At 41.2% G+C, this 15,405-nt stretch overlaps 1 long non-coding RNA gene across 1 annotated transcript; it reads right to left on the reverse strand.

Moving 5' to 3' along the window:
• Positions 1–208: 208 nt before the first annotated feature.
• On the reverse strand, positions 209–12,249 carry LOC112964361. Its single transcript, XR_003252932.1, has 3 exons — positions 12,191–12,249; positions 1,101–1,233; positions 209–287 (listed from the first exon to the last, which is right to left on the reverse strand). It is a non-coding gene; the product is annotated as an uncharacterized LOC112964361 (long non-coding RNA).
• Positions 12,250–15,405: the final 3,156 nt, after the last annotated feature.

Genomic DNA, 15,405 nt, shown 5'->3' on the forward strand with positions numbered 1-15,405 from the left:
TGATTACACAATTAACATTATCAGATTTAGACTCAGAAATACAGCGTGCAAAGGTCTATTCTGCCTTAAAAGTGTGCCTTTTAAGGTGATAACAAACGTTCTGTGTTCACATGTCCATGGAAAAACTATCTTCAGTGATTTTGATAAATGCAGAAAATCTTACCATTAAATTAATCACAGCCTCCCCTCCTGGGTGTAATGAGAGAGSATGCACCACAAGCATCATGTAATTTGCATKGTCAGGGCTGACACACACCTCTACGTGTGTTTACTGCACTTATTGAAGCCTTAAAAATAAAGGAGGGAAAGCAAATTTGAACGAATACCCAAAGGTTTGTTTAATAATGTAATAATTTTCCTGGTTAAAACACAGAGTTCTAGAAATTGCTCCCAGAGCTAGCAAAGCTGTATTCTGAATCTGTATTTCTCTTCCTGGAGAGACCCAGAATGGGCTGTTTTCCCTTTAATTCTTTTCCCTTCAGATGATTTGGGAAATGCATTTTTTGCACCTTTGCCTGAAGGCACAAGCAGGAGCAATGCAGAGCCCTCTTCTTGCCTTAGCCGCCTCTCACACCAGTATCTACCAAAGCGCCTCTCTGGGTTTTGCACCCTGAATCTACCAGTCTACCTGCTTTTAACCTACTCTTAAATTTGAGTGCAGAGGTCATTGCTCCCTGTTGCATTAGGAGCTCAGTGAAGCACAGTGGGGATGAGCCCAGCGGGCCGGTGCATTGCCGATGGGCCCTTGGGCTGCCGCGGGCCAGGGCGCTTCGCCCCGCTCAGTGTGGCTGGACCACCCCTTCCCTTGAGCGGCACCACCCCATCCAAACCGCTCTTCTCCCTGCTCGTTCCCCTCTGCATCCACTTACGAGTACTGCGATACCCGATGCGATTTTCTAGCATTTATGCTCTCAGACTTACTATTTTATGAGGGCTCATTAATGAGTTTTACAGCTAAGATGTTTGTTCAACCTCTCCTTGCACGCTGTTAAAACCGTGCTGTTTTAATAGCTGTGAGCCCACAAGATCAGATCTCCRCTCAAGAATATTTATATGTGTGGTAAGATTATTCAATTTGCCAACAAATGAGGTTACAGTACCTTGTAAGTCATTCATTTTGATGTTTATTTCCTCTGGAATTGCTCTCAGGGGTAGATCTTCCTTCCTGTCAAATGACTCCGCGTTTGCTTCTCACCAGCTGTTCCCCCTCTCCTCCGTATCCCTGGATGGTTCCTGGTTTGAAAGAAATGCATATTCCCTGACTCGTTTCATTTCTACCCATGCCAACAAAAGCAGGGTCTGGCCCTTTATTTGCATCAAGTGCTATGGGAGGGAAGGGAGGAACGCGGGGAGAAACCAAGCAGTATTTTTTTCTGAGCTCTCTGGTTCACCTTCTCCCCATGTAAATGTGCAGCTCGCCCCAGGCAGGTGCAGTGTGGATAGAAGGATCCTGGTTGTCCTCTGGGTCTGGGCCCAAAAAGTAATTCCGATAATTTGGTTTGAAAGGCTTCACTATGAAGAACTGTGCTATGTTGGCAGCATGTATTCCCTCTCCTTCCCCTGTCGCTTCTGAACAGGCCAACCCTATTCTAAAGAAAACTTCAAGAAATGCCTTCCCCACTGAAAGGGGAACAGGACGATTACAATTCCTCCAAGTTGAGGACTGAGGAAAACTCCACCGCCCGATCCAGGGCTGCCTGTCACATGCTGGCTACCTACTGTCAGTCCAGCTGATACACTCATCCATTGGAACCGCATCCTGAGAGCAGCCTAATTCGTCACTGAAAACAACAGAACTAAATGAGGCCAATAAGGCCTTTTGCGATGCAAGTGCTATTGTATAAGCTCTGAGTGCTACTTCCAATGACTTTGTGCTGCTCTTTCTTCTTCTTCTGTAGGGCCTTTTACTGCTAATGAAAACAGAAGTTGCAAAGCATGCATGTCTTAGTATCTTAATAGGTTTTCTATTCTACTGGGACACCTTAGCATCTTGAAAGTTTTAAGTTGATATACAGTATAACAGTAAAAAAATTAATTATTATTAAGGGTTAACCAAGGACCTGAGTGGTAGAAACCAATCCAGTTGTGTATAATTAGACAGTAGCTACCTTGTAATATTGAAGTTGTAAATAGCCCCAAAGGGGACCCTGACAGAAGGCTGAGGTGTTTACAAGGCACAAGAGATGCTGTCTCAAAGTACATAATTCCTGTTGCCATAACTATTGCTGATATAATGGATGTGTTCATTAAAACCAGAGGATTATTTGTTTACCCATCTTTTTGCTATCACAGGCACTTYCTCAGAGGAGGGGGGCAGCAACTTTTTAATATAGGTTTATTGTATAGACCTTTATTTTGCCCAGTCAGAGAAATATTGAAGAATTGCTTTATTGATTGTTAACCAGAGATCTGCTCCCTGCTGGGAAAACCCCCTTCTCAGAATCGCTTCTAAACAGCACAAGAAAACCCAGAAGGGAAGGAAATACACACGCCACGTCCATTTTTAGATTCCTGTTGGGTCTGGAGAGTGCTGACACTTATTAAATCTTTGTCTGCGAGGCACATTCTGCTTTCCCTGCATGGCCATGACAAAGGCAGGTTGCACGCTCAGGCGGGCTGGCAGTACACACAACCTGTGCCTGCGTGAGGTGACTTGCACTAGTACTTACCATACTTCAAAATACTAATGTTTTAAAGTGCTGTTGCAGCCTTTGAGGGAACGATCAGCAGGGATTTTGGCTGCAACGGAGCAGGAGGGAAGAAGCGCAGCCCTAGCTAGCAGGATTCCCATGAGAGTATGAAGCTGCGGCAGAGCTCGGGCAGAGCATGCGGGCGAGCACGTGGCCCCTGCACGGTCCTGCCTGCTATACAAGTACATTCATTACAATACCTATGCCCTAGTCCCTTTTTACAGTTTGYGCAGCAATCTGATGGAAGATTTTAGGACTACAACCACAGCAAAACCAGATTAACAAATAACAACTGAGTGGCAGCATCTCCACGTAGAGCTCTTCATAGCCTGTTTCCGATGGTGTTGCTAGACCAGAGGCAAAGGGGGGAGGCTGCCAATAAGGTAATGTATTCACAGGCTACACCAGAGGCTTCATCATAGCTCCATGCACATGGAAACAGGCAAGGGGATGTTTTTCACAGACTGCTATTTCTAGGTGAGCTGTCAGCTAAGCCTAATTTTTCTTCTCCTTTAATACTGTCTGAGCTCTGAGGCGGATTTAATACATGTTGTGCCAATAGCTCTAAAAGAGGCTGCTCCTCGGAATTGGTGCCCTCGTGTTGGTATTCTGTTGTTGCCAGCACACTGGCATCACTTGCTAATTTTGAAGCAAATGTGAAAAATCAGCTCAAGTTTCAGAAGGTGGAGAGTGCTGACACTTATTAAATCTTTGTCTGTGAGGCACATTCTGCTTTCCCTGCATGGCCATGACAAAGGCAGGTTGCACGCTCAGGCGGGCTGGCGGTACACGCAACCTGTGCCTGCGTGAGGTGACTCGCACTAGGCAGAAGGTGGAGATCCACTGAAAGGCTACGAAGAGCTGCAAGCATGATAGGAATAGTAAGTCAGAGTTACCTGTGCTCTTCCTGCAATGCCCACTTGAAAATTAAACAACCTGCTTGGGGAAGAGTAAGTACCCCACAGACATCCATAAAATATCTCACTTAAGGTGGATGATACCAGAGTTTCCATGCACAACTTTATCTGAGAAAAGATTAATTTAGCATGACAAGCCAGCTTCACCTATAAGAAATAAGAATAGCGTTTTCTCCTGACACTGCCTGTAGTTTAAATCTTTCCCTTATCACTGCTGCTAGCCTCACCTGCCCTGCCTCATTATTTCATACTTCAGATTTCCTTCCTGTCTTTGGTGTGCACCTTTATCCCCCTATAGCTTTATATATACCTATATTTATCTTAGTCAAATTTTATTGTATGTGGAGTTTCTGTCACATCTATATTGGAGCCCAGAACCAGAAAAAGCATATACAGTCTCCTAGATGGAGTAGGTGCAGTGGGTCTGGCACAAACAGCTTTGTCCGCCAGCTCACAGGAAAACCCTGGTGTGGTTGGGCCTGAGCCACACTCGTTTTGTTTCAGCCAGGTGAGAAGTGCGGCTATTGCGCTGGAGGCACAGCTCAGACTCCAGCTGAACCCCAGTGAGACAGACTTGCACATTGTGTTCTCCTGCCTGCTGATACCATCAGAAAGGAAAGAAAACATAAGCAGGTCCTGGCCAATTTTGTTACTCACAAGAAAATGCATTCAAGAGTCCTCCAGCCGCATGGGCGCCTGGTTGCAGAGGATGAGTCTGGAGGCCAAGACTTGCAAGTCCTTTCATGGTTAAACGTTTTGCCAAAGGATAAAACTCCAACGGGTTCAAAGGCTATGTAGGCATTTCAAACCTGTATATTGGCATGTGCATTTAAAAGTCTTATGAGAAGTAGTTCACTGCAAAGTTAGCTTAATAGATGCTTCTCACGGTTAATTATTTTAGATATTTTACATTATTACATTACATCTTACACTGCATCTTACACCCTCACCTAGGAATGGCTTCATCCAGCCTCTGCCTGAGCCAGCCCACAACTCCTCCACTTAGTCACGGTCAGTAACAGCCTCTTCAGATATTACTGAAGCTCGTGAGAGCAAAACAGCTCTGTAGAGATTTGAATAACAAGATGACAAGAAAACAGTTCAGAGGAAATTAGCACTTTGTGTTCTTAAACAGTATGGAAAGGCTATTGTAAACCTGCTCCTGGCCAAGTGGTAAGGACATGTGCTTAATTTGAAATATTGATTTCATGATTAAGCACTATCCACACTATTGACGTATGTCCCTGAATCAGGTCCTTAAAATGAGCGATTTTTCCAGAATCGGCTCCCAGAGGAGAACGGCTCTTCTAATTAGCTACTGCTGCCATTCCTCTATAACCTCTTCATTTTATATGATTGGAGTTTTACTTGCTTATGAAAGGAAATAAAAGCATTCAATAAGAATACAGGAAATAGTGAACCAATTCAATCATTTCTCACAAAAACATTTGATTTGATCTGGGGAAATGCTGAGCATTGACAGCTCTTACCAAAGTCACAATAGAAGCCATCATACTACTTAATCCATACTGTCATTAAAGGCAGGAATGAGCTTTTCTGATTATTCATGCTTTCACACACCAACAAAAGTCTTAAAGCATAAAATAACATTATTCTTATTTAAAGGCGTCTTGAGAGACTGGAACACTTAGTATTTGGATATAAATACCCAGTACAGCCACTTTTGGAACTAGTCAACTTTTCTGCAGTATTTTTTAAAAGATGAAAGCACTAAGACACAAATTCTGAAGAAACACACTACTGGGTACATTACCACAGAGAAGTATGAAGTTTTAGCAGCTATAGCTCTTGTTAATTTTCAGAGATGTGGCRCTGCCACTGAATGTAAAACTCTCAACTTGAGCACTCCGTTTCACCTCAAAAATAGATCAAAATCCCTGTTATACCTTCACTATACTCTTATAATTACAGTGACCAGAAAACAATGTCAGAAACCTGCTTTTAAATTCCTCCCCCCATTAACAATAGATGAGTACAGTTTAATGGCAAAGCTTACCTTTTGGTTACTGATACCTATAAATATATAAAATCCATGAGATTAGAAAGTATAGTGTCCCTCATGTTACAGAGTAGGAAAGCAATTGGCTCAAGGTCACTCATGTATCAGACTTGTTCAGGAAAATAGTTTGGTCCTGAGACTCTCTCATCTCTGTTTCAAACTGCTAACTGAGGGAATAATATTTATATATCTGCATTTATAGATAATAAGATTTTTTTTTAACATGTATGTCTGGATAATACTTGCACTGAACAAGCAGGAAAAGAAAGATAGAAGAGCCAAATGTCGGCTATTTTATGTTTATGTGCACAAGAAAAGGGAGAATCAGCAACTTGTTTTTGTCTTCCACTCCCTCAAAACATCTCACCACTAAAAATTAGATGTGACAAGAAATTAATCCATATTGTGATCTAATTATTGTTGGAATTATGGGAAAAATGTAAGGTGTCTGAAATATTTAAGTGAGAAGTGCCTATTAAGCTAATTTTGCAGTGAACTCTTAAGTCTCATAAGACTTTTAAGCACTCATGCCAATATACAGGTTGGAGATGCCTAAAAAGCCTGAGGACCATGCTTTTTTCCTTCTGAGGCACAAAGGAGTCCACCAAAAAAATCTTCCTCTGCCCTTAAAACCCAGCCCAGGGCCTGGGCCCACCATTGACTTCCTGGCAGCCGTTCCCCGCGGCAGGACAGCAGGGACAAGACTGGGTGCCCGGCTCCCGCGCTGCCCCTGGCCCAGGCTCTTCGCTCCCCAGTGACGCTGAACTTGGGGGAATTGGTTACACTGGGAAACTGTTAGCAGCTGAGAAAACTATCACTATGTTTTAAAGCTCGTTAAACTATCTGACTTAATCTCACTAAACTACCTCTGTGAGAGATGACCATTTGAGGCAGTGTCATTAGGGGCATCTACACCATGATCGAAAGCCCATAAATACTTGTTTACGTTCCTTTCTAGTAACACAGTCGGCAGTTGTATGTTTTCATATTAAGCTGTGACAAGACGACGTGACAGTTTGCCTGTTACTTTTGCAAAGCCAAGCAAAAGGAAAATGCTCTGCTCCGGAGGGTCTGCCACAAAATAACGTGTACTGAGTTGACCTGCTGTGTACCAAACTCCCCCACCAYGGGCACGACCATTTGCACCCCTCACTACACCTAGAGGAGCTCACACAAAATGTGGAAGTGGAGGGTTTTCTCCCAGTTCTTTTTTTGGGGTGCCTGCTAGCTTTAATTGAAGAACATAGAATAGAAATAGAGGAAGATTTGTCTTTTTCAGGTTGTTTTACATAAAATATTTCTAAAATAATGGCAAATATTTTAAAACGGTGTTGAATTGCTTATAATCAAATGATCTCATAACATTTCACATTATCTATGACCACTAAATTAGGTCAAGTATATCAAATTTCAGAGCACAAAATAACAGGCCTTATGTGCATTTGCATTAAAACTTTGACACCATGCAAAGACCCAGAAGAAGGAACAACAAGTCTCTGCGTATTATTGGCAGAATTATGTAACTAGCTCCAATACAAATAAGAATCAGGTTCATTGCTTTCTGACACAGATACTGACGCCCATGAGAAATTGCTACAAACACCACTATGATGATTATAGCTCTAATGATAGACTACAGCCAATTTTCACAAGTGGAAATGACTACTGGAACTGCAGGCAACAGAGAAAAGGGGTTTTGGGGTTCCCTTCTAATTTTACCCTAGCAGCACTGATATAAATGGCAGTCTCCTTCCTGCAGGAGGTCACCTGGTCAATGGACTGGTGTAAATTCAGAGTAGCTTCATTTCAGTCAATGTGATTGTACGGTTGTATGACCGTATGAGACTATCATCAGGTCTCACAGGCTTGCAGACCAATTTTGCTCCTGTTTAACTTGGTGTAGCTCCAGAGTAGATTCTCGTCATTAGTGGAATTAATCCAAATATATACCACTATAATCTTTGGCAGCATTCACCTATTCAGAGGCATGTTCTCTCTTCATTCCATGCACATAACTTCCCTTGACAGTAACAGGAGGGGATAAAAGACATGGAAATGTAAAGAGTCGTTAATACTCTTCCCCATGACCTTTCCAGGGCCATCATATTTTCTCAGACTGACCCCTCATTATGCTGGAAATTGCAAAGAAATAACACTGTTTCTGTTGCTCTTTTTGCTCACTTCAGGGATTCCGGACATTTGCCCTAAGTACATTTTGTTAATAATTATGATGAACGTATTCTAAAAACCCACATCATTCCCGAAGAGGGGAAAAACACGAAGGAAACCCCAGTTGGTGAGGGAGGACAATGTGCAACATTGTAAACAGAGCTGGAGCTGCCTTGCCTTGATTGCCACTTGGAGATAAAAATCATTCCTCACACTCTGAGACAAAAGTAAATGGCAGTTTGCAATGTTAAGAACCCCTGTGGAAATAAGATGAAATGAGACAAGGCTTCCAGACCTGTGAGAAAAATCAATCTGATGGAAAATTGACAAACTTGTTTAACGTGTCGGCACAAGATGCGAGAGCTGACCCGTAGAGACCTCCACTTAGGCATACCGTGAAGTTACTGTCRGTTCTCTTAATCTGTTCAATTACACAACAGGATCTTGGAGGGGACTTTTTACCAAACATCACTTTAAATTAACTTTTCTCCTTTGTGTTTTAAACTTCCAGGCCTTCCCCCCATCTTTGCAGCACCACGGGCAAATTATCAAAAAGCCCAATTGCCAATCAGTGTAAATGCTATAGAAAGATCAGTTTAAAACTTTGACTGGAACAAGATAAGGTTATGCAATTAAAAAGAGAAAACTGCTCCTCTCATTACGCGCGGCCAACTTCACCCCCAGGATAACTCCTCTGAAGTAAAGGTCCATTGTTTTTTTGATTTTGGGGGTGCAGGAAAGGTAGTTAACAAGCAACACACCGTTATTTTTATTCCATTAGGAATAAGAAACTGTGCCCCTTTTCACAGCCACAGGCCACAGAGTGAAATCAGAGAAAGGTTTCAAATGGAAGAAATACTACTGTGCCAAGCTGACCCTAAACACCTCTTTCTTCTGCCTGCTTCTTTTTTCCCTGGGGAAGTGGAGGAGGCAAAGTTCGGAAGGGATGATGCTGAAGTATCCAAGCGATCAAACAAATCTAACTTTGAAGAAGTTTTAAGGTAGGGCAGGATTTAAGACAGGATGACTGCACTCCAGCTGGCATGGGAGGAGGCGGACACAGCATGGGCTTTTCTTTCTTACTTTTTTAAATGCAACTTTGAAACAAAAGATTCATTTTCCCCCAAAACTATGGTGTCCGAATTCTGTAGTAAAGGACACAGAAACTGAGCACAAAGACAGAGCAGCAGGAATACATCTTATCAGTTAAACTCAAGTGCCAAGACTCATTAATAGGTGTTACAGTGCAAATGCCCAATAATATTATTTAGTAGGTTCATTCCCAGTAAATGCAAAAGTACCAGCAGTAACGTAGCTTATTTTTAATCAGCAAACTTCAAAAGGAATGTCCCCATAGCTGCAGCAGTCTGTTTGCTATTAATTTGGTTGGATTTTGTTGAGGAGTTCTTGGTCCTGTTGACTTCAGTGGGGTTAAGCTTTAAACTAGATTCTTCTCTGCTTGTTTGTTTGTTTTATAGCTTGTTTCTGTATTGAACAGATTAAAGTTGAGGGAAAAAAAATCTTGATAAAATAACAAAAATAAGAAACACCAAGATGACTGATAGTGATTTTTTGGAAAAAATGTCCATGGAGCATGAACATTGTGCAAGAGATTAGGTCTAAGAAGGCAGAAGAAAGTAGCATATTTTTTTCATTCAGAAGGGATTAAGTGATTTTATACTGTGCTTGTTAGAACTACAATTTGAAGGAAGAAGTCTTTACTTCTGTAACCACATAAAATACAAAAGAGCATCAAATATAGAAGGTCTCTTGTTAGTTATTTTTATGTTAGAGTTAAAAGCATTAATATTGTTATATTCTCAACAGCTCTTGATAGAACAAAATACTATCAACTGCTTAAAATGACAGTACTTTAATAGTGTGTTCTTGATCTGAAGATTTAAGTTAAAGGTTAACTGTAATTTATATTAGATACCTACTCTATTACCGTATCCTGCAATGCCACCAGAAATAGCTTTATTTTAGGAGGGAAATACTATTTTGAAAGGTTTTCTCATGTATAAGTCATTGGTAAGGCTTGCTAGAAACTGGTTAAAAAGTAGCATTAACTCTTTTCCCACTTCCTTGTTGATCTGAGGAAGGCCTTGTTGTTCTTTTCAGCACCAAACACTTTATAAAAGCTGTGCTTCTCAATGAAAAAGGTTATTTATTCTCTCTAATACCTTTTCAAAAACTTCACCTGTATGGCTGTAGGTTTTGCTGTCCTCATTTTTACATTCCTTCTTCCAGCCTCCTCAGGGTCTGAGGAGCTGTACAGAATTCAAGCTAGACTGAATAGCAGATATCCTTATGTTTGTGGGTTTTAATGCTGGCTTTCTGCAGATTCCCAGCTCGGACTATGTACATGCAGAGGAACCAAGTGAGACCTAGGCAGTAAGGAGGCAAGTTCCAAGCTAGTGTGAATATAGATAGATGTAACTGAGGTTGAAGAAGCCCAAATTCATGATGTTTCCATTTTGAAAGACTGACAAAACGTCACCCCTCAAGTCTGATCCATTGACCCAAATGCAGAGGTGGCACATTACTGGCAGCTGACTCCAACAAGTAGCTCCTGTATATTACTTAGTTGGAAAGTACAATAAACACCATTAAACACTATTTAAAAGACTAAGGTCAAAGTGTAGTCAAAATTAGAATGGTATCAGCTCTACTCTTTTATGAAAGCTTTTGATGGATCTCAATGCTCTGAGTCACCTACAAGGAAGACTCAGTATTACTAAATATTAGTACTAATACTAGTACAAATGCTAATTATTAACCAATAAGTGCTTAATACTAGGTATTTGCCAGGCAAAGGAGAAGGAACAACAAGGGAAAAGACCCTGCAGATGTAACTAAGACAATAAATCTGGATGTCATTATAAAATTGAGCATTATAACATATATAACACACATATAATACATAGATTAACATAATGACAATGAAGCATCCCTCATGTTATGTTTTCACTGTTGGTAACCGATATGAAAATGTTAACATACTAACAATAGCTTTCCCAGGAAGTGGGTTTAACTGAACCTAAACCAATAAACACTGTGGTTAAAAAAATCCTTTAGAGGTGGCTCAAGGCAAGTCAATAAATTAAAAAACAGTCTTCCCAATGTAGCTGCCAGCACATTAGACTGGTTGTTTTGCAGACAGCCTAAGAGGAAGCAAGATCCACATATGACTTGTTTCATATTTATTTTAATAAAAATACTTGTGCTTTTTGGCTGGGGAAAAAAAGAACCATCCCAGTATCAGATACCATCAAACATGGAGAGGGAAGGGCAGATGGACATGCATGCAGTAAGGACAGCCTTAGTTTTGCTTTTGTTGATTCAGGCTTCTCTTACACAGACAGAGAGCAAGAAACAAATTCCTTTGGCCCTTATCATAATAGTGTGTGGGCATCTTCAGTTAAATTTCCAAAATGCCTCAAGGACTTAATCACCTAGGTCATGCAGAGGTTTTTGAGATTCTTACCCTTTATCTAATACCAGGAGTAATCTGTGATTCTTATCTATTAGACTCCCATGAGGCTAAGTATTACCATATACGGTCATTATTTGTCCCAAGTTTTTCTTGGTTTTCTCCGATTCATGTGTTTCCTTCTCCCCACATGTACTGCTACAGAAGTTTTCTCTGCCTTTCTCCTCCCCCAGGTGCACTGGGCAACCTCCCAGAGCACAGACAAACAGATGGGCTCATCATACTTGCGGAGAATTTCTCTTCCTTTAATTTTGCCCTTGCCACTTCCCAAACATATTCTGTCATGTTGGCAAAGATCCTACACAAGGCGTCTTTATTTCTGCCAGTTCAGTCTTATCCTCACACCATAGCATACTGAACTGTCGAATACTTAAAAGTGTTAGGTAGCTCTAGTTTGTTTTCTAATGGATTCAGATGTAATATTTCTCTCCAGTTTTCAAGAATATCAACAGAATTTCATTTAAGAAGTTCTACACAAACATACAAAGGTCAGAAAGGAAAAAATAAGTATATGAGGGCTGATAATTATTTCAGTACTTAAGAGCTGCCTGCATTTGCTCAGCTCTACCTCTGCTGAAGAGTCTTCCACCCACAGAAGATTTACACAAAATCTCTATTTTTCTGCAGCAAATTTCTTGAGCATAATTTACTGCACGCTCTTGCTAGAATAGCTCTCAAGCCTTCACAGATGCAAAGCCAGCGGGGAGTTGCTGTATGTGATTCCACCTGCCTTGCAGATAGCTCAGAGATGCAATTGCAAAACCCAGCACTCACGGACAGCTGGGAATTTGTGACAGTCCCTGAAGGACTCTGTGACCATAAACCAATGAATGGATTACACTGATCCATAAATGCATTTTTCTCCTATCTGTGACTGATGAAATAAAAATATTCTTCCTACCRTTAACTATTTCAGAAGCCATACACAGGAGAACATAAAGGAAATGGCATAGATTCCAGCAGAAAGGCCATCAGGTCATTTGTTTACACTAACAGCTAGCAAAAGACTTTAATATCTGCCCTGTTGCAGGATGTACTAAGTACAGAGATAACTTTAATCTCTGCTTTCAGAAAATGTTGCTGAAAACTAATGATTCATTCACACTACAGAGAGAAGTGTTGACAACTTCTGCCATAGAGCAGAAAAGCTCAGCTCACAGAAGAGCTGTAGGGATAAAGTTAAAGGCTTGATYTAGCAGCAGTTCCCTCCCTGCTCTCTGCTCTGTGGTATCTCAGGACCCCATATGGCACTGGCGGCCTCTTTGCCTCAGCCGGCCTCGTGCCACCGCTCCCCTCGTCCCTTCCTGCAGCTGCCTTGCTCGCCTGGCCACCCCGGCAGTGGTGGGACGCGCCGCGGTGGCTTGCAGCGCCCCACGTGTGAGCGGCTCTCCCCGCTGCCCTGCCACCGGCCGCCCAGGAAGCACGTGCCTGCCCTGCTGCGGAGGCCCCCAGTGCTCCTGGTGCCGCTTGTTTTGCCAGTAGAAAGGTAACCAAAAAAATCAAAGTCATGCGCTGAAAAACACACAGCGCCCAGTCAGGGGCCACCACAGAACGGAAATCGTATCTCCCCATTTCCAGTTTTCAGACCTCTGTTTTATACTCCAGTTCAACCTTATCACTGGTTTTAAGCTAAATTGATCTGAACGCTCCACAGTTTCCCTAAATTGCCATCTTTGAGGTTTTTTGCTGGGCATTGGTCTCTATTTTTCTTTAATAAAAAGAGTCTTACTTGAAAACCCTCAAATCCCTTCCCTTGTTCTTCTGTTGGGAAGAACATGAAGGCATTCGGGCCTCAGAGTTCTCTTCCCGCTTCTGCAGAGGCATTAAAATATTTTTTTTTCAGCTGCAACCTTTTTGTTTGCCTCTAGCAATTTCCAGGTGCATTTGCTCCCTAATGTTCCTTTGCTGTAAGTTTCTCCTGTTCCTAAAGAAATTTATTTTTCCTATTGTCTAGCTTGCTGATCATCTCGGTATTTGAGCATCTTTTAAGGCATTAAGCAATTAACATTCACTATGTTTATTTATCATCTGTCTCCAAGGAGAGATGTATATGAAGCATTTTGTTTTGTATATAAACATTACTTTGCTGCATATACAGTATTAGAGAAAAAATACCCAGCCCTCAGAGCAGAGAACTCTGAAGTTCGTATCAGTTTGGGGCTATGTTTTGCACAGGATGCTTTACTGTTGTATGAGAGGATCCAGCGAGAGCACTTGTTGACCATGGCCTAAACATGTAGACAATCTTTTAGCGCCTCAAAAGGAAGGCCTGAGCCCTTGATCTAGATTCAGTGGGAAGCCAGAGCGAGGCAGTTGGGACAGGTAAGCTGTGCTCACAGGAGCCAGCATTGCTAAGGCTTCTCCTGCAGCCTTCTGTACTGGCTGGTATTTCAAAAGCACCCAAGGCTGTAGCGCCTTGCTGTAGGGGACGTGATGAAAGCATGAGACTCTGAAATTCACAGTCCAGAAGCCTTTATAACTTCAGAATAGCTCAAAATACCTAATAAAAAGGGTTGCAAAACTTTTCATTCTAAGCCTCCTAAAGCTTATTTACACACAAATACTTTTCATAAGCTACATATAGAGCCCTGCATGACAATGGAAGTGGAAATGTTTCCGCTTGTTGTTATTGCCCCCCCCCAAATAAACCTAAAACATGATCCCATTAGTAAAACTTTATAAAGCTGGAACATTTGGACTTACCTTACATAATCCTGACAGCCTTGGTAAGGAGGTGGCAATTAAGTAAAAGGTTATGGAAACTGCTAAATAAAATAAAATAAAATAAAATAAAATAAAATAAAATAAAATAAAAATCTTAGCCCACATTTCTTTTTGACAGTTGTGGAAATGTGGCCGTTACAGGGCACCCTTAGTTCAGCACCACCTTATTCCAGCTTGTGAAAGTATCTCCAGTCAAGCAACCACAGCTGCAATGGTGGTACTTTGTCCATTTATTTGTACTAATATGAGCCTAAAATGCAGTTAAAGGTTGGTTCAGAGGAACAGCTGAGCTATATGGCAGTTCTTCAGCCACTCAAATCTTCTGTGGACAATATATGCAAGGAGACAAGCAACAGATGAAGTAAGGAACCTCAAATCATCTAGTCCCTTCAATTCCATGTTCAACAAAAGACCAAAAAATTAATAAGCAGTCTGTACAAAGCACAGGACAAACACTTGGTAAGAAACATTGTTCAGTGAGCAGCCGAATAAATTCTTCTAACTACCTTTAACACTGCCCCCATTTCCTATTCTTTCTCCACTGAAAGCAGAAACTGCCGACTTCATTCCTATGGGTACGTAGGATGAGATATCTCATGCTGTAACATGAAATGCTGGAGTTCTCCAACTGAACTGTTGCATAACATCTAATCTATGTGATGGTTTTGTTTCCTTAGTCATTTTGCCTTTTAGTTGCCTTTTTGAACTGCAGCATTGCAGCAGTGGATCAAGCACAGCAAAAGTAGTCAAGAACAGGATATTATGTTTTTAAATTCCTGAAAAAGTATAAGCAAAGAACATCACAGAAACACAATAGTAATTGAATCCTTTCATTTAAAGCCTTTGTTTGAAGTGTGGGTATTTGGCAAATGTTTAAGTTACTTACCTTAAGGTTATAGATGCTTGTAGTTTAATTGAAGACATTTAATGGAGGCAGTCTGGTGGCCTAAATTTACTTGGCTGTAGAATAAACAACTTACAAAGTGAAACTTCAGAAATTCTTCTCATTAACTATTCACCCTGATGTGTAGTTATGAAACTTTTTTTTATTATTGCTTGAATTTAAATATTTGAAATTGAATACCTGCAAGCATGAGGTATAGAAAATACTTCATACATACCTAAGAAAAAAAATATTTTCATCTCAATTTTTACCTTTAAGACATGGGATTACAGTATTCCTCATTTGCTTTGGATGTGATGTGCATCATATTTTCTGCGTTTTACCTCTGCCTAAAAATAAATAAATAAATAAATAAATAAAAAGGCAAAAGAAATTGTGTGTGCAGTTGCTGGATCAATAAGCAGCTGTCTGTAAAGCTCAGTGCTTTGCTCTGCACACACCCCTTGTCAGCTCCATGCCCCTTCCCAGGGCGAGACTGACTGGAAGCA

Source organism: Apteryx rowi, unplaced genomic scaffold (genome assembly GCF_003343035.1).
Source record: "Apteryx rowi isolate R43461 unplaced genomic scaffold, aptRow1 scaffold_19, whole genome shotgun sequence".
NCBI classification, from domain to species: Eukaryota; Metazoa; Chordata; class Aves; order Apterygiformes; family Apterygidae; genus Apteryx; species Apteryx rowi.